Source organism: Orcinus orca, chromosome 9 (genome assembly GCF_937001465.1).
Source record: "Orcinus orca chromosome 9, mOrcOrc1.1, whole genome shotgun sequence".
Lineage (NCBI taxonomy): Eukaryota > Metazoa > Chordata > Mammalia > Artiodactyla > Delphinidae > Orcinus > Orcinus orca.
This window is the reverse complement of record NC_064567.1, coordinates 40,964,097-40,982,156: the sequence shown is the minus strand read 5'-3', so window position 1 is coordinate 40,982,156 and position 18,060 is coordinate 40,964,097. Positions and strand designations below refer to the sequence as shown.

Here is an 18,060-nt window from a genome sequence, read left to right as displayed (position 1 = left end):
AGAGCCAAAGGTGAGGAAGGCCCCGAGGATAGTGGTAAAAAGGAATATAAGAGATGGGGGAGGAGGAATTTGTGGAGCAGGGTGAAGGGTGAGAGGACCCAGATGATAGGTGCAGTTTAGACCCCATCCCAGCAGTCAGCACGTTCGTGGGAATTTTGTGAACAAGTATGGTAGAATTGGGGCACCCAAACTATGCAATCATGGAGGACTGGACAGCGATCTGTAGGTTTTACTCCTTATTCATGAAATATGCTGGCTACTGGGAGCCTTGTAGAGGCTGGGGTAACAGCAATGTGGAAATGCACAACGGTTTCAAATATGAAGTCAGAGCGTGACCAGCTATAGCAGAGAAGGAGACTCTGCACAGGCCTCTATGGTAGTAATCCCTAAACCCTAACAGTTTATACCCTAAAAAGAGTCTGAACCCTAAAAGACTGTATGACCCCCTCCCATTTGCAGGGACCACCAGCAGGCCCTGCCACTACTTCTAACTCCTTTGTTTTTGTTGAAAGCAGAGATATGAGAGCCACCTGACTTGCAAAAGGATTTGTTATTCTGCCTTGAGAGTCCAGGAAAACTGCTATTTGAATTGTCCGTTTTCTGTTAGTTTGGGAGGTTTTTATGTACCAGGAAAATGACATGGACCCTACTGACACAGTGTGTCTTGTTACAGCTGCTCAAGGGTTGAAGTCCGGGTCCCCAGTTGACCTTTGCATGGATGGTGGTGGGGCCATGTTTTTTTCTCTGGTGTTTGGCTGGGATAGGGTGGTTATTGTCTAAAAGTTTTCTGTCTTGCTAGCCTGCCTCTTTTCTAGTACTTCAGCCAGAAGGAGCTTTTCTTGTTGCCATTGGCCTCTCTGGGTTGCCAGCTTCTCTAGCATCCAGTCCAGAATATATCACACAAAAACCAGAGAACTCACCATCGTGTTGTTCCTTGGGTCTCAAGTTCTCTAGATGGGCTACCTTTTTCTTTCCACCCTTCAGGTCTTCTGGTGTTTGTTTTATATATAATGCCCAGGGCTTTGGCTGTACTTAGAGGGAGGAATAGGGAGAAATGCATCTATTCCATCTTGGTCCCACTGATGCAGTTTCTTGTTTTTTTTTTTTTTTTTTTTTTGCAGTATGCGGGCCTCTCACTGTGTGGCCTGTCCCGTTGCGGAGCACAGGCTCCGGACACGCAGGCCATGGCTCACGGGCCCAGCCGCTCCGCGGCATGTGGGATCGTCCCAGACAGGGGCACGAACCCATGTCCCCTGCATCGGCAGGCGGACTCTCAACCACTGCGCCACCAGGGAAGCCCCCACTGATGCAGTTTTAACAGTCTGTAATTTCCAGAGTTCTCAAGCACATCTTGTGAAATTTAATTATGTTAATTTAAACGATCCTCTCTATTATGGAATAAATTTTTTCTTTAATTATTTCTATCAAGAAGTGTCCCCAAAACTGATGAGTTTTTTAAATTGCTTAGGCAATTTTGATAGATTCAGCTGACTTTGAATATCTTTCCATGTGTTTATTGGTCCCATGTATTGCTTCATTTGTGAATTCCATATTTTTGTCATTTGTCCACATTTCAATTGTCCTTATTATTTGATTTGTAAGCTTATATGTTAGGGAGATTAACGTTCATTTGTACGTGGCTGCATCTACACTCAGTTCCTTTACTAGCTGCGTATTCTTCAGCTGCAGGTTGAATATGGTACCTTCAGCCACACGGTACCTACCACATAATCTATTGGGAACATTAAATAAGACAATAAATATTAAGGCCTCAGACCAGTAAAAAGGCAAAGAGTAAATTCCTGAGAAGTGGTAGTGATTGTTTACTGTGGAATTAGATGCCCAAGAAAGTCTGGACAGAGGCAGATATAAATCTGATTGGGCCAGCTGTCTTCCCAACACCAAGATTTCTATTCTTGCCATCTGAAGTTAGAGGTTGCTGGGAATTTAAAAGTGTCTAGAAATCCCCTTGACAATGAATAGCACTTTACGGCATTTATTGAAGTTTTGTCACAGAGAAAATAACAGTAATGATATGATTTTAGAATTGCCTCTACTCAATATAACATCTTTTTCTTGTTTTCAAGACTTCCTTGAGAAGTTAAAACAACTTTCACTTCTATAAAAGTGGAAAGTGGACTTAATCTGCTTTCTTCCAAAAGTTAGATTTTTACGTGAGTGAAGTCATTTAAAAAAATATGTACTTCCCAAAATTCAGAGGTTTGGGTGTAGTATACGATGTTTAACGAAATGGGAGACTCCAGGCCAGAAAGATGAAGACTTAGAGGGTATAGAAAATTTATTCTTATGAGAATACTTCGTAGATGCTTCGTATTACCTATTATTTTGCTCAGTTCTTAGAAATGTTATGTGCCCCTTGGGACTGATAAACAAGGTCCAGTTTGTTTGACTCCACTTCCCGCAGTGCATTTGAAATAAGCATTGTAGGGAGAGCATCTTCCCATCTTTTGGTTACAGATTGTTGTGGAAATTTTTTTTTTTTTTTTTGCGGTACGCAGGCCTCTCCCGTTGTGGAGCACAGGCTCCAGACGCACAGGCTCAGTGGCCATGGCACACGGACCCCATGTGGGATTCTTCCCGGACCGGGGCACGAACCTGTGTCCCCTGCATTGGCAGGCGGACTCTCAACCACTGCGCCACCGGGGAAGCCCTGTTGTGGAAATTTTTAATGTAATCTTAAAATAATATGAAGCCCCAAACAATGTATTCTAAATCAAAGCCAATATTAAAGTTGATGAGAAAGAGTTACCATAGCTTTAATCGTCCCAGTCAAACGAAAACATTTAGAAATTCAGGAAATCTTATATAAGAAATCTCCTGAGAATAAAAACCAAAGAAAAAACACAAACTGATCAAATCATTTATCCGCTTTTCGGCTAGTATGTTGAGAAGGGAATAGCATAATGGAAGAACACACCTTGGCACAGAACTCCAGGCTAGGGAAGAAAAGAAAGACGTGGGATATACGTTCCTTTTCTACAACCTAATTCTATGCTTAATTTTTTTCAAACTACTTCATTACTCTGAGCCTCTGGCTTCCTGCTTAGTAAAATGAAAACAAAACTCTGAACGTATTGTGATATGAAAATTCTTTATGAAGCTTGGCCTGGGGTGGGTGTACAGCTGTGAGTCCCAGTGGAAAGTTATTGCTCCTTAAGTGAGATGATCACACTGAACATGGTGTGTGGTACACAGTTGGTGCTCAATAAATGTTTGCCAAATGAATGTGCATTAAACCAATTAAAATCTGTTGCTAATTTGCATATAATCTGGCATAAATAACACTCATGTAACTTGCCTATAATATTAGCAGGTAGCACTAGGAGATCTCTAAGGGTCTTTACATAGAATTCTAGTGTGCCAAGTTTAAAAAATGTATTTTAGCAGTGGCCTAGAGTTCCTCTGGGGTAGCAAAGGAACTCTTGCTACCCCAAAGGAACTCCTTGTTTTGGAAAATGTCTTGAAAGGTGTGGCGGAGACTGTAGTGACCCCCTCTTTCTGTAGTGATAGAGCTCAAAGCATGGCATGTAGCTGCTCAGAATTAACACTACATTTCACAGCCTCCCCTGCAGGTCATAGTGACCATGCGACTGAGTTCTGGCAAATGGGATATAAGCACAAAGTTTGTAGTAGCTTTTGGGAAACTTCCTTTGGAGACACTTGGCCTGTGCCCTTTGCACTTCTCTGTTCCATCCTTCCTCCAGTTGCCAGCTGGAGGAAGAGAGCCAGGCCCTAGGGTGTAGAGCCACTTGGGAGCAGAAGGGTGCTCCATTTGTTTGTACCAGTGGCAACTATTGTTACGATCTGAACTTCGTATCTTGTTGAGGCTTGGGATACATTTTTTCTTGGGACTCCACAGCCTTCTCTTGAGGCTTCCTCTTGAAATCTGCCTTCTGTCATTCCTCCTACCCACTCACTCTTGGCAGGCAGTTTTCCATGGTTCTGTTGTGTTTCTGCACAACTTGCACTTATCTTGCAAATTTGTTCTAGACTATCTTTTCACGGATGTTGTAGAAAGGTTTTGGAAGATGAAGTCTCAGCCTCTGGAGCAAAGAACAGGTTTGCTTACAACCTTGGAAGCTAGAGATAGTGTCTTTCTAGAGAGCAAAAGGCAGACATACTGCTCATTATAAAAGATGCAGTTTTCCTAAACACAGAGTATTTCAACCCAGAGTATGTGCAGGTGTCATCTGGCCTTCGTTGCATTGTCCTATGGGAATTGAGGTTTGGCGAACCAGCACAAATGCTGATACTCTGATTACTGTTGCTGCTGTAATACAGTCCTTTGTCCCTAACCCAGGATTGTCTTCTGTCAGCACACATGAAACTGTGGCCGGCTAAATGGTTAGCCTGCAAGTAAGATAAAAATCTCAGACCCTTTGCCTACCTGAGTTTGTCTGATCTGCCTCATGTTTCTAAATCCCAACCTGGGGTAAATATGGAGATGCAAGAAAAAATAAAATCCCAGGTTGTAAGAAGCAATGCTCGTCGAGGACTGATTGAAAGACAAGCATTTTTAATGTTACCCTTGGAACATGCACTTTCAGCTCAGGTACTTATTCTAAATTGTGTTTCCATTTTTTTGCCATCCGCTTATTTTGATGGACATGATAAGAAAGAGCAATGGGAAAATTTACTGTTGTATACATCTTTGGGATAGTTTCAGGTACACCGACTACAACATTATGCAGTGTCCTTTTTATGAGGACCTACGGGAAAAATTTGTCTCAGGTATTAGGAAAAGCTGCGTTTCTGTTGAACAGTTGTGGTGTGTTTGTCCTATGGACACTATAAATCTTGTAACTGACTGTGTATCTCAGCATCTTGGAAGAATGAAGCCAAATCTGTGGTCTAGTTCTTGGAATTAATTGAGGCCAGACAGTATGCATTTGAGATATTAAGTTTACCCCAGGTTGTTTTCTTCAATCCGTTTCCTCATTTATTTATTCTTCTGTTTTTACAATATGCCTATTTTTCCATTTTTATTTTAATTAAACCTTAAGGGTCTGATATTTCTACAAAGTTTATTATAAGACCAGCACTTCCTGCCTCCCCCATCCCCGGCCCCGTGGTTCCTGAATCCTGTCTCTTCCTCTCCCACGGTTAAAGTCCTGGTTTTGTTGAAGCATCTGAGAATGATGCTGGGAGGTACATTCATGAGAGCTAACTGGTCTAATGTCATTAGTCTACCATCATACTTCACTGATAATTTGGCCAGTTCTAGAATTCTAGTCTAGAAATAGTTTTTCCTTAGATTGTGAGGACTTTGGTCCATTGGTTTCTAGGTTCCAGCATTTCAGCTGTGAAGTCCAAAGCCATTCTGATTTTGATCCTTTGATGTGACTTGTTTTTTCTCTCTGGAAGCTTTGTTGGGTTTTCTTTCTGTTCTGAGTGTTCTGAAATTTCAGGAAAATAATGGGCATTTCTGGGATCTTTTTCCATCCACTGTGTTGGGCTTTTGTAATGTGAGAACTCACGTCCTTCAAATGAAGGTCATTTTTCTTTTCTTGTCTTTTTATTTTTATTTTACACTGGAGTATGGTTGATTAACAATGTTGTGTTAGTTTCAGGTGTACAGAAAAGTGATTCAGTTCTACATATACATGCATCTATTCTTTTTCAAATTCTTTTCCCATTTATGTTATTACAGAGCATTGATCAGAGTTCCCTGTGCTATACAGTAGGTCCTTTTTGTTTACCTATTTTAAATATAGCAGTGTGTACATGTCAATCCCGGACTCCCAATCTATCCCTCCCCCCCACCCCCCCACCCCCCATCTCCCACCCCCCACCCCCCCACCCCCCCACTGAAGGGCATTTTTCTCTGTTTCTTCAATAATCTCCTCTCTTGCATTCTCTGAGGACTTACTTGGTAATCCAGGATCATTTCCCTTCTTTAAGATTGGCTGATTAGTAACCTTAATTGCACATGTAAGTCCCTTTACAGTAGTACCAAGATTAGTGTTTGCATAACTGGAGGGTGGGGATCTTGTGGGGACATTTTTGGAAGTCTGTTCATGACACTCCTCAACTGTATATTGCAGCGCTCCTGTTTCCTGAATTTTTTTTTTTAAATAACATTCTGTTCTTGGGACCTGTGGAAAATATCTTCTCTTCCTTTGAAGATCTTAGTGAAATTATTTTCTTTTAAGTCTCCCCCTGCCCCTCCCCCCATATTTTCTCTTTCCTCTAAGTTTCTTTCTTCTGTTTATTAGTTTGGGGCTTTCTTTCTTCACGTTAGAAGCTTTCCCCAAGTGTTCAATTTCAGTCCGTGGCTCTCTGTCCATGTTTACGAATGAGGGACTAAATGCTGACTGCAGACTCTGTATGTGGCAGACTCCACTTAAGTATCGTGGGGTGGCACATTTCACTGTGGGTCTATAGTGTCAGTACATGTGGGATTATTTTCTATGACCAGAGAAGAATGTCCCAGTCCTTGGTGGAGGACCCGGCTGCCAGTGAGGGAGGAGCCTGGGAGCAGCTCCAGATTCAACGGACAGCCTTCCCAAAGCCTCCTGTTTCCAGTGTGGTACCTCAAACCTCCCTCTGGGGCAGAGTCTCTCCGGCTCACCATTTTCTCAGAATAAACGTACACCATTTTGCTGAGGTTGGGGAAGCGATCTACTGCTTCTTAACAGATTTTTTCCAGCCACCGTCCTGTTTTTGACTCTGATTTTACCCTCGATTTCAGAGGGTACCTGGTGCTGCTTGTTTCTGAGATTTTGTGAAATTCTGCAAGGCAGTGCTGGTGGTTTCTGGGCTTCCCCTCCTCTGGTTTGGCTCTTGGCTCTCTTGAGTTGACCAAGCCAGATGCTTTTTACCACTTTCCACATGCTGTTGCTGCTGTTTCCTCTCCACTGACTTTGTGTAAATTATGAGTCTCTTTAACAGAACTCCATTGCTGGCTTTTTGTGGGCCTCCATGAGAGAGCCAAGGTAAACACATCTGTCCAATGCACCATCATTACTCAGAAACTCCATACATTAGATGTAGGATTTTATTTTTAATGGAAAAGACTTAAACCCTTTTTGGAATGTGTTGAGGAAAAAAAATCAATTCACTAAATTAATATTGCGTCTGGGAGTCTGGGAAGTTAGCTTCTGAAATGAATTTTCTCATTTGTAAACAACCTGAAAGGTTTGCTATAAAGATAAAATGTGATAATATTCGAGAGTACCTAGGACAGTACTTGACATGCAGTCGACATACAATATATGCTTGTTGAATAAAGGAATCAAATGCATTCATGCGAAACCAAAAGAAAATATATACCTATATTGGGGCGGGGGGGTAGATATGGTGAGCCAGGGCTGGTTATAGACATGTGGTGCCCAAAGTAGGGTAGCAATATGGAACTCCCCCAAACCAATGGACTTCCCATGTTTGTTCAACATTTATTTAGTTGGTGGTTGAAGGGAAGAAATGAATTTTCTCTTTAAAAAATTGTATATCTCTTTCGAATTAAGGGCTTGTTATTTAGAATAAATGTAGCATTATATTTTAACTTTCTTAGAAATGTCTTTTTTGGGGCTTCCCTGGTGGTGCAGTGATTAAGAATCCGCCTGCCAATTCAGAGGACACAGGTTCGAGCCCTGGTCCGGGAAGATCCTACATGCCGTGGAGCAACTAAGCCCGTGTGCCAAACTACTGAAGCCCGCGCGCCTAGAGTCCATGCTCCGCAACAAAAGAAGCCACCAGGATGAAAAGCCTGCGCACCGCAACAAAGAGTAGCCCCCGCTCTCTGCAGCTAGAGAAAGCCCACGTGCAGCAATGGAGACCCAACGCAGACAAAAATAAATAAATAAAAATTAAAAATAAAAAAAAGGAAATGTCTTTCTTTTCCCCACGCCATGTGGCATGTGGGATCTTAGTACCCCAATCAGGGATTGAACCTGTGCTCCCTGCAGTAGAAACATGGAGTCTTAACCATTGGACCCCCAGGGAAGTCCCAGAAATGTCTTTTATTTCACAATTCTTCCATAGCATTATTCATGTTCACTAATGATAAGGGAGAACGAATGAATGTAGTTGTAAAGTTTTATTAAAATATGTTTAAAACCTTTTTATGACTTTCACAATGGCAAACGTTTTTCATTTTTTTGGTAGATGTTGTATTCCTTCCATTTTATTTTTTCCTGAACCGGACAATGTTTTGGGAGGCCTCTTAGAGGGTTAAGGCACATACAGTAAAGCAGAACCCTCATTCTTTGTTGACTGCACCAGGTCAAAACTCACCAGGTGCCAGAGCTTAGGTTGACTTTGTCCTCATTGTAGGACGGTCAGCCTATCCATGTTCCATCACTGATGGAGAGGCTGAAACAGCACCAAGCAGTTGGCCTATGGGAGGATGGCTTTTCAAATGCCCACTTGTACTTTGGGGAATTGGTGAGAGCAGGACCCATTAGCTTCCCAATAAAGCAAGAAATTACATGTGGAAATCTGAGCTAACTGGCACATTTCCTCCTATTCCAGTGATGTCTTGGTGCCCATTATGGGGTGGCACCATGGGTAGCCGCCAGCCTGGCTTGCCCCTTGATCTATTTCTGCCCTCAGCCTCTGCGTTTTTTACTTTTCCCCACTGGTGCCCAGCGTCCTGATAATCTCTCTCCTGCACTCCACGAAATAGCTGTCAGTGACTTCATTCACATTCAGGTATAAGCATTTCCTAACACCATAAAGACCTTTATTTCTCGTGACATTTGGAACTTCAGTAAAGTACCATACTTACAGCTATACAGTTGGCATTTGTAGGGTGGATTTTTAGTTATCAGCCCAAAGAAGAGCATTGGTCAGAGTGACTATTTCCCATTGTCATTGAAATGCACACTGTAGACCCTCTCTCCCCACTCTCTGGCCCTGCATCACTTCTCTAAGTGATGCCATTTGCTCAGGAAACACCTTGGACCACGTGAAGGTAAGCTCCAGGGTATATTTTCCATTTAGCACTGTGAATCACCTTTGATCACTTTCTAACTCCTTATTCTGCCCTGCAGCCAACCTTCCAAACACTGTTTTTGCTACTTTTTTTTTTTTTTTTTGCGGTACGCGGCCCTCTCACTGTTGCGGCCTCTCCTGTTGCGGAGCAGAGACTCCGGACGCGCAGGCTCAGCGGCCATGGCTCATGGGCCAGCCGCTCCGCGGCATGTGGGATCTTCCCGGACTGGGGCACGAACCCGTGTCCCCTGCATCGGCAGGCGGACTCTCAACCACTGCGCCACCAGGGAAGCCCATGAGGAGCCACTTGGAGCAGCGGGGAGCGCTCACAGATTGTGTGGTAACGAGGGATCCAAACAGCAGGCGCTCCAGAGGCTTCGGGTTTGTCACGTATGCCACTGTGGGGAGGTGGGTGCAGCCGTGAAGGCAAGGCCATGCGAGGTGGATGGAAGAGTTGGGGAACCAAAGAGGGCCATCTCAAGAGAAGATTCTCAAAGACCTGGTGCCCACTTAACTATGAAAAAGATTTTTGTTGGTGGCATTAAAGAAGACACTGAAGAACATCACCGAAGAGATTATTTTGAACAGTATGGGAAAAATTGAAGTGATTGAAATCATGACTGGCTGAGGCAGTGGCAAAAAGAGAGGCTTTGCTTTCGTAACCTTTGATGACCATGACTCTGTAGACAAGATTGTCATTCAGAAACGCCACACTGTGAATGGCCACAACTGTGAAGTAAGGAAAGCCCTGTCTAAGCGAGAGATGGCTGGTGCTTCATCCAGCCAAAGGGGTTGAAGTGGTTCTGGAAACTTTGATGGTGGTCGTGGCGGTGGTTTTGGTGGGAATGGCAGCTTTGTTCATGGAGGAAACGTCAGTGGTCGAGATGCCTTTGGTGGCATCCGTGGTGGTGGTGGCTATGGTGGCAGTGGGGATGGCTATAATGGATTCGGTAATGATGGAAGCACTTTTGGAGAGGGTGGAAGCTACAATGCTTTTGGCAGTTACAACAACCAATCTGCAAATTTTGGACCCGTAAAAGGAGGAAACTTTGGAGACAGAAGTTCTGGCCCCTGTGGTGGTGGAGGCCAATACTTTGCCAAACCCGAAACCAAGGTGGCTATGGTGGTTCCAGCAGCAGCAGGACCTCTGGCAGTGGCAGAAGGTTGTAATTACTGCCAGGAAACAAAGCTTAGCAGGAGAGGAGAGCCAGAGAAGTGACGGGGAAGCTATGGGCTACAACAGATTTGTGAACTCAGCCAAGCACAGTGGTGGCAGGTCCTAACTGCTACAAAGAAGACATGTTTTAGACAATACTCGTGTGTATGGGCAAAAAATCTTAAGGACTGTATTTGTGACTAATTGTATAATAGGTTATTTTAGTTTTTGTTCTGTGGAAAGTGTAAAGCATTTCAACAAAGTGTTTTAATGTAGATTTTTTGTTTTGCACCCATGCTGTTTATTGCTAAATATAATAGTCTGATCATGATGCCGAATAAATGTGTCTTTTTAAAAAACAAAAACGAAAACAAAAACCTCTGAGGAATCCTATTACCAGCTCCCCTTCATGGAAACCAGCAGCCTTTGTTACAAAAGCTTACGTGCTGTTAGTAAACAGCTTGGGGACAAAGATATTCACTCACTGAGCCTGTTCCATGCCCTTGTTTGACTCTCACAACTATTATTATTCCCTGCAGACAAGGCACTGCTATTACTCCCATTTAACAGATGAGGAAGCTGAGCCTCAAGGAGCTTATGTGATTGGCTGAAGATCATGCAGCACGTGAATGATAGAATCTAGGTGTTTTATTTCCCAAATCAGTGGTCATTCCATCAAGTTTCTCCTATTTTACAATGGAGACATGATGACAGGTAAAGTATGGTTTTCAAGAAGGAAAAAATCATGACTCATATAAATATAAAATGAACATATGTCAAAGGTGTTCTGTAACTCACTAATTAATGAGGAACTGGTAAGACACTAAAACCAGTTTAAAGAGCACTGAAGAAGTAAGATATTTTGAGGCAGTGTTTGGTAAGATTGCTGGGTTAGATGTAAAACTGGTCAGTGTCCAACAGGACAACAAACTATTGCCTTTGAGGTTATCTATTCTAGTGAACATAAATTATTTACATCTCCACTGAACGAAATTCTACAAATTAACCTCTGTCCCCAAAGATTTGTGAAATAGTTCAATGAATAGGAGGTCAAGCGCAGCACCACAGTCTAAGAACACCTTGTAATCTTTTCTGCCTATTTACAAGTTCCAGATAATTTCAGACGGTCTTTCAAACATGACTTTTGATTGAATTTGACAGATACATAAGAAAAAACTTTTTCTCCCTTTTAAGGAAGAAGGTACTTGGGCCATTTTCCTTACACACTGTAGAGTTTCCTTTCTTATGCCATTATGATTGTTGATATCTGATACAATACTATTGTTGACAAGTAATACACACGCCAGTTCAAAACCTGCAAGAAATCTGTCATCAGCTTTCTTATGTAAAGATAAAGCTGTGAAAAGCCTTCACATTTGGTAAGAAAACTGACTTTTGAAACATTATGTGATTACTACCCGAAAAGTCTTATGTTCTTGTAGTGACTCACTGAATTTCTAATTAATTGAAATTCTAAGGACAAAAAGTAGATCTTTTCCTATATTAGACAACTAGTATTTACCTGGTTAGATTTCTCTGTTATAGTGGAAAGACAGACCAGAGTTGGACTCTCTGATTTTTGCCAGTTATGTTAACTTATTTGAACCTTAGTTTCGTTATCTCTAAACTGGTAATAATGCTACACCGCATGCATTCCTCAGTTTCAAAGTATTACTAAGTGTTCTTTATCTCTGTATCATAAGTAGCAAAATATTTAACCAAATATAACTGGACCATTTTGATTTTTAAATATCATGCTATTTTCTGGTAAGATCTTCTTGGGGGGATATAACTGCTTTGACCAACTAGCCACAGCTGATGAGGGTCCATCCATTTAACTTCCCCATAAAGTTAGAGGTTAACTTATAAAAGCTGATAGGGTGTGTGTGTGTGTTTGACCTGACAGAAGATAACCCCAAATGTTATGGTATTATTGCTCTAAAGGAAGTTAATCAGCTTTATATCTAATCTGACATTCTCATTTTTGCATTCGTTTTCTTACTATTATAGCCTTATTTCTCAAATGCTCTTCTTGCCAGCTCTTTTGTCTTTCTGCTGATCCCCTCATTAAGTAGTTAAGTAAAGCTTTATGTTTTCTAATTGTATGAAAAGTTGGGTTTTTTTAGAAGTAGGTTGTTTTCTTTTATCAGTTTGAGAATTAAGCTTTTAACAAACTAAACAGAAACAAACAAAAAACCCAACAACCCAAACTTGATTCCAGAATCTTGGAAGAACAACACAGATTTTCACCGAATAGTCCCAGAGACAGAGTGGAGGCGATTATCATGCCCAACTGCTAAAATGTGCCCTGTAAGTTTCTCTGTCTCCCCAAAGTCCCAGACACGTAAGTAGCTGCCTACATTCTGTTTGTCCCTCTCCCAGCTCAGTCTTCCAGTCCCCACAGTCCCCAGGCTCTGCTGTTCTCACCTCTCTCCCCTCCTCTGGCAGACATACCCTAAGGCGACCCCCACTGAATGACATTGAATTTTATAATCTCCTTGGGTGAGTGTGGGAGGGACCTGTGACTTGTTTCTAAGCAATAAAATATGGCTGATGTGATGAGATATATTCCCATGATTTCATTTCATTATCTAAGACTGTTTTAGCAGATTGGAATGAGACTCGCCTACTGGCCTCAAAGAAGCCAGCTGCTATTATGTGAACTGGCTATGGAGAGAGAAACATGGCAGAAAATGGCAGAGTCCTCGAGGAGCTAAGGGCCTCCATCCCATCACCACAAGGAACTCAATGCTCCCGACACCCACTTGAGCTCGAAAAAGGCCCCCAAGTACCAGGAAGGAACGGAAGCTGACCGGCTCTCAATGCAGCTGGCGAGACCCTAAGCCAGCTAAGCCAGCCTGGACTTGATCCTTTGTGAGTAGATCAAGTGAGATAAATCCACAGTGAGATACTAAATGGGTGAGGTTTCAAGCTGCTTAGTTTGGGTTAATTTGTTACAGAGCAAAACCCTCTCGTTCTCTTGGCTTCTTTCATTTGCATCCCCGTAAACTTCCCCTTCTCAGGAAAACTAAAAGATCTTCCTTAGCACCACACTCCTGAGAAACCAGAGAGTTTGTGTGTGTGTGTGTGTGTGTTTGTGTGTGTGTGTGTGTGTGTGTGTGTGTGTGTGTGTGTGTGTATGCATGCATCAGAAACAGACCATAAGTTTCACTTCACCATCTCACTATATTAAGTTGCTCATTCGCCTGGTAGAATCTATTGACTAATAACCATCCAGATGCCAGTAGGCTGCTCTCCAATATGTGTGTGCATTTCTGCTTCCACAAGCAAATGGCAGAAGAGTCAATGTTGTTTGTTCCCAAATCTGATCACACCAGTTGTAAATGTTATTGTAAATGACATAGTTAAATATTACATAAACTGAAAGTGGGAAAAGGGAATTTTTTTTTCCTATGAGAACTAGGAGAGGTTCTATAAGGAAAGTGCTGTCATATTAAGTAGAAAAGAAGAAAATAATAGAAACCTAGAAGGATATTGTTCTGAGATTACTTCACAATGTCTTTAAATTCTGGTTCTTTTTAGGGACCTGAACATTGCACATTGGTTGTTTATGTAAGGAAGAAGCTGTATAGCTCATTCTGCACTTCAGTTAAAACGAAAGGCCTTGTCCTTACAATACGTTTGATGAATAAAAATGAATATTTGAGATGTGTGTGTAATCTTTTATAATGCTTTCCCACTTTAATTGTCTTTTTCAATTATCTGATTGTGCTAGATAAAGGCTCCTTCTGAATTTTAATTTTAATACTTTTTCTGCTGTCACGATAAGATTGCATACAAGAAATTCTGTTTTTAAGAAAAGGAATGTTTTGAGCTTACTGGCTGAAAGTATTTTAGGAAAAATCTAAGGCCTCGTCATAAAGCTAAGTCTTGAATTCTACTGTTTATCTTAGAGCAGCAGCAAAAAGAGCTGAAAAGTTAAATGAGAGGTTTGACAGCAAAACAGGAAAGTTATCTCCATGTGGTGGCTCTTGACATGTTTTCAAATGCATAACGTAACAGGGTCGGAAGATACTATTATTGCTGACCTTGGCAAAGAATAACTGGCTATTGCAAATTAATTTATAAGAGGTAAATAACAAAGGACTCCCAGAGAGGACTTCCTCCCTCTGTCCCTCCTCCCTCCTGCCCCCCTCTCTTCCTTCTTTCCTTCCTTCCTTCCTTCTTCTTAGATCTATGGTTTATAACCCATATTTATCTTAAGGCATAATGAGATCCCAAACTTATTCCTGATGGCCAGTACAGGCACATACAACGATCATATCCCTGGAACTAAAAATTCAGACAATTGGTTTACCAGTGGGGACAGACTAATTGAAACTGGGACATTAGCTTCTCTTCTGCTTTGGATTTATATAAAGAAGGGCTTGTGACTATTGCTAAGAGCATTAAGAATCTGAATTCAGGACACTGCCTGAAAAGTTGCCTGTCATATTTCTATTTTGTCCTTGGACAGGCCTTTGGAGAAGACAAATACCTCTCTTAGCCAAGGGAGTATTCAAAATCCCGCTCCAGAATCTGCAGAAAGGAGGCTGTTAGGAAGTGGGAAAAGAGCATAGTAGATTTGCTTCTGAGATTACTTTGCTTCCTGAGATTACAAAGACTCATGAAAGTGGCTTTCCAGACAATAGGCTCCTTCTTGGGCTCCAAGCTCTAGACACCTGTCCCTTCTTGCCCTGGTCCACCTCCAACCATGCACCTCCTCTGTGAGGCCAAGGGGACATGCCCACCCACAGCCTGCACCTCCCCTTCTAGACCATGCTACTGGCCTCCAGGTCCTCAAAATCCCCACCCAAAAGGCCAGGGTCTGCTTCTGGGGGCTGTGCGGGACTTTCTCCTGGGTCATCCTCTCAAGGATTGACCATGATGCCTGTGCTTCCTTGACCCTGAGGGGTGGCTGTTCATAGGGTGACATGAATAGAGTTTAGAGGTGTGGGTGTCTTCATGTGTGAGTGCAAGGCCCCCTGAGTGTGGGACTGAGATAGGGATTGAGAGAGAAAGGAGCAGCTGCAGGCTGGAGGCTGCTCCCCATCTTCTGATGCAGAACGCTGAGGAACCCATGATTTCTAAATTCAGCCTGGAAGTCCAGGTCCTTATGAAGGTATAGTTATCATGGCAGTAGAATAGAATGTACACACTTTATTTAGCAGCTTGTTACCTTAATTGATAAGTTTTACATATACTTTTCTATATATAGCATGCAGGTCTTCACTGCACTTTGTCCCACACTCTGCATATAGTTGTACTGCTGATAACAATACAAATTAATACAACCCCTATGGAGCAAGCTGGCAACATCTATCAAAATTAGGAGACGCTGCTTTGGGAAATGTTCCCGGTGTTCTCCTTACTCGCTGCAAGTAATATATCCTTCCTTCTCCCTGCCAAAAAGTCTATCGAAATTATAAATGTGTACTCTATGGCTCAGAAATTCCACTTCTGGGAATTGCACAGATGAACTTGTACAATTGCAAAACAAACTATATACAATGCAATTTTGAAATGACAATTGAAAACAACACATGTTCATCAATAAGAGGTAGTTAAATAAGTTAGGGTACATCCATACAATGGAATATCATGCAGCTGTAAAAGAAGATGTGGAAGTTCTCTATGAACTGATGTGGAAAGATTTTCGACATTTGTTGTTAAACATAAGAGCAAGCTACAGAGCAGGGAGGGAGAAAAGACAATGGATTCATATTTGCTTGTACTTGAAAAAAAGGATTGGAAAAAATGAATAGAAATTATTACTTTTGTTTATTTGGGGATGTGAGCAAGGTTATATACCTTTGTATGTTATTTTTATTTTTCAACTCCATGAATGTATTATCTATTAAAAATATAGGTATATGTTTTTCATTTTTATTTTAAAAATAAATGTTACTTTTTCTAAAAGTTAACATAATATTTTCCATTTTTATTTCTCAAAGGAAACAATATATATATTACAAAAGAAAACTGATTTCCAAAATGTGGTTTGAGCCCGGGAACTCTCAATAAAATGAGCACCTCTGTAAGCCAGGGCAGGCAGTTCTGCCACTGGGGAGCAATCTCTGACCTCACCCAGGTTCCAGGCAGCGCGGGGCTCCTGGGCACACCACGACCGCACTGTACCCTCACTCGGCCCCTCAGTCTTGGGACCCTCCCCCCGGTGTCCTGTCTCGTTTCTCCCCTCCTCAAAGCTCCCCGCACCCTCTCTCCACCCAGGGGCTCATGCACAATCTCCTAAAGAGGCCAGAAGAGGGGGCCTCTGAGCAGCTTCTAAACCCAGGGCCTGGTTTCCTCTCGGCGTGGGGTGGGGCTGGGAGCCAGGAAAAAGCTCCGAGAACACAAATAGTCTCCTTCATTCTGATTCTTCTGCAGCAGCAAACACCGAGCATGACTGAATATCGGAATAAAATTGTGTCCTTTACGTAGACGAGGAGCTGCTCTAGGGGATTCTAAAAGCCTCTTCACAGCCTTTTTGGCTGAGAACATGGACTTAAAGAACTCCCCTGTTTCCAAGAAAACCACTGTTGCAGGGGAGTCGGCTACTTCTGTTTGGCACCCAGGGCCCCAGAAGGGGCCTCTGGAGGCCTGAGGGAAGTGGGTGGAGTAGCACTGTATCCAGGAAGCCTGGGTCTCCGGCCACTGCCTTGGCGGCAGCTCCCAGCCCAGGCCTCTGGGGCATCCACGCCCCCATCCTGGGCAGAGGCTGCTGGCAGCAGCACATAGGGAGCCACTGAGACCCAGAAACTCAGGACAATGACCAGTTTCTCCAAGGGATGCTGCTTCCTGCTTCCCTAGGACTCAAAGCAGCATGGAGAGGAGGGGCGGCCAGTAGGAGCACGTCTGGTCTGATGAATTCCTTCCTACACAAGGACCCTGAGTCTCCCTGCTCTGAGAGGGAAGGGGGCTCGAGCCTCCTTGGTTAAGCTCCTCAGAGGAGAAGCTAGAATTTTAACAGGGCTGGTGGTGTAGAGGGTTGTTACCATTGCTCTAGGTGAGAGTAACACTGCTTTTTATGCTATTTTGCACATTTAAATATTGTATGTTTCATTCTACATCCTATTTGTTGTTTCTTCCTTAGTTCATCACATCCTTCTTCACTGTCTCAAAGAAGGATCCAGAGCAGGCTTTTAACAGACTCCAGTCTTGTCTGCTCAAGGGGAACCTAGTGCAGGGATGTAAACCCAGGACTGGGCATTGCTCTTCACTCATGACAGGGCCCCTGCTTCTCAAGGTCCCCCTTCCTGGCTGTTGCCTTTGGTGTGAGAGCCTGAATATACAAACCAGACAATGATCAGACTACACATAAGAATAGAACTCTGACCCACAATCTGCAGCAACCAGCGGAGAAAACCAGCTCATTATCTACAATAAGCAGCCCAGGAAGCCAGTTTGCTATCTATGGGTCAGACTTGTAGAAAGTCAGGCCGTATCTCTAGTAATTGCTCCAGGAAACCAAACAGTAAGCCCTGTAACAATTGACCCCAGATGGCCAGGACTTGATTAATAACTGACAGCTTCCCTAATTTTTGTCCCCCCTTCCAATTTAGGACCAACCTGAGAAAGTGAAATACGTACTTCTAACCAATCATAAGAGACTGTGCTTCTAGGTAGCCTGCCATAGCTTCCCCATGCCAGCCACCTCCAATCAGGGCACACTGGAAGACTTCCCCTTTCCCAAAGCTCTCCCACTCCTCTGCCTGCTTTTGAGTCTCAGCCAACACAAGTGAGAGATGGTGGCTGACTCCCTTGCTGTAGCAATCCCTGAGTAAATTGCCTTTGCCTGTTTCACGTTTGGGCAGCCTTTGTTTATTTCCATGATTGCCACAGTTTTCCAAATCTCCCTCATTCTCACATCTAACCCAAAGGCAACACTTGAAGGCTAACAATGATTACTCAAAATATTTATGTCTTTATTATTTACTTAATACATGTAA

The 18,060-nt window shown here is 42.7% G+C and overlaps 1 pseudogene; it reads left to right on the top strand.

Moving 5' to 3' along the window:
- The first annotated feature begins 9,044 nt into the window (after positions 1-9,044).
- Positions 9,045-10,169, top strand: LOC125965490 (heterogeneous nuclear ribonucleoprotein A1-like; annotated as a pseudogene).
- The last annotated feature ends 7,891 nt before the right edge of the window (positions 10,170-18,060 follow it).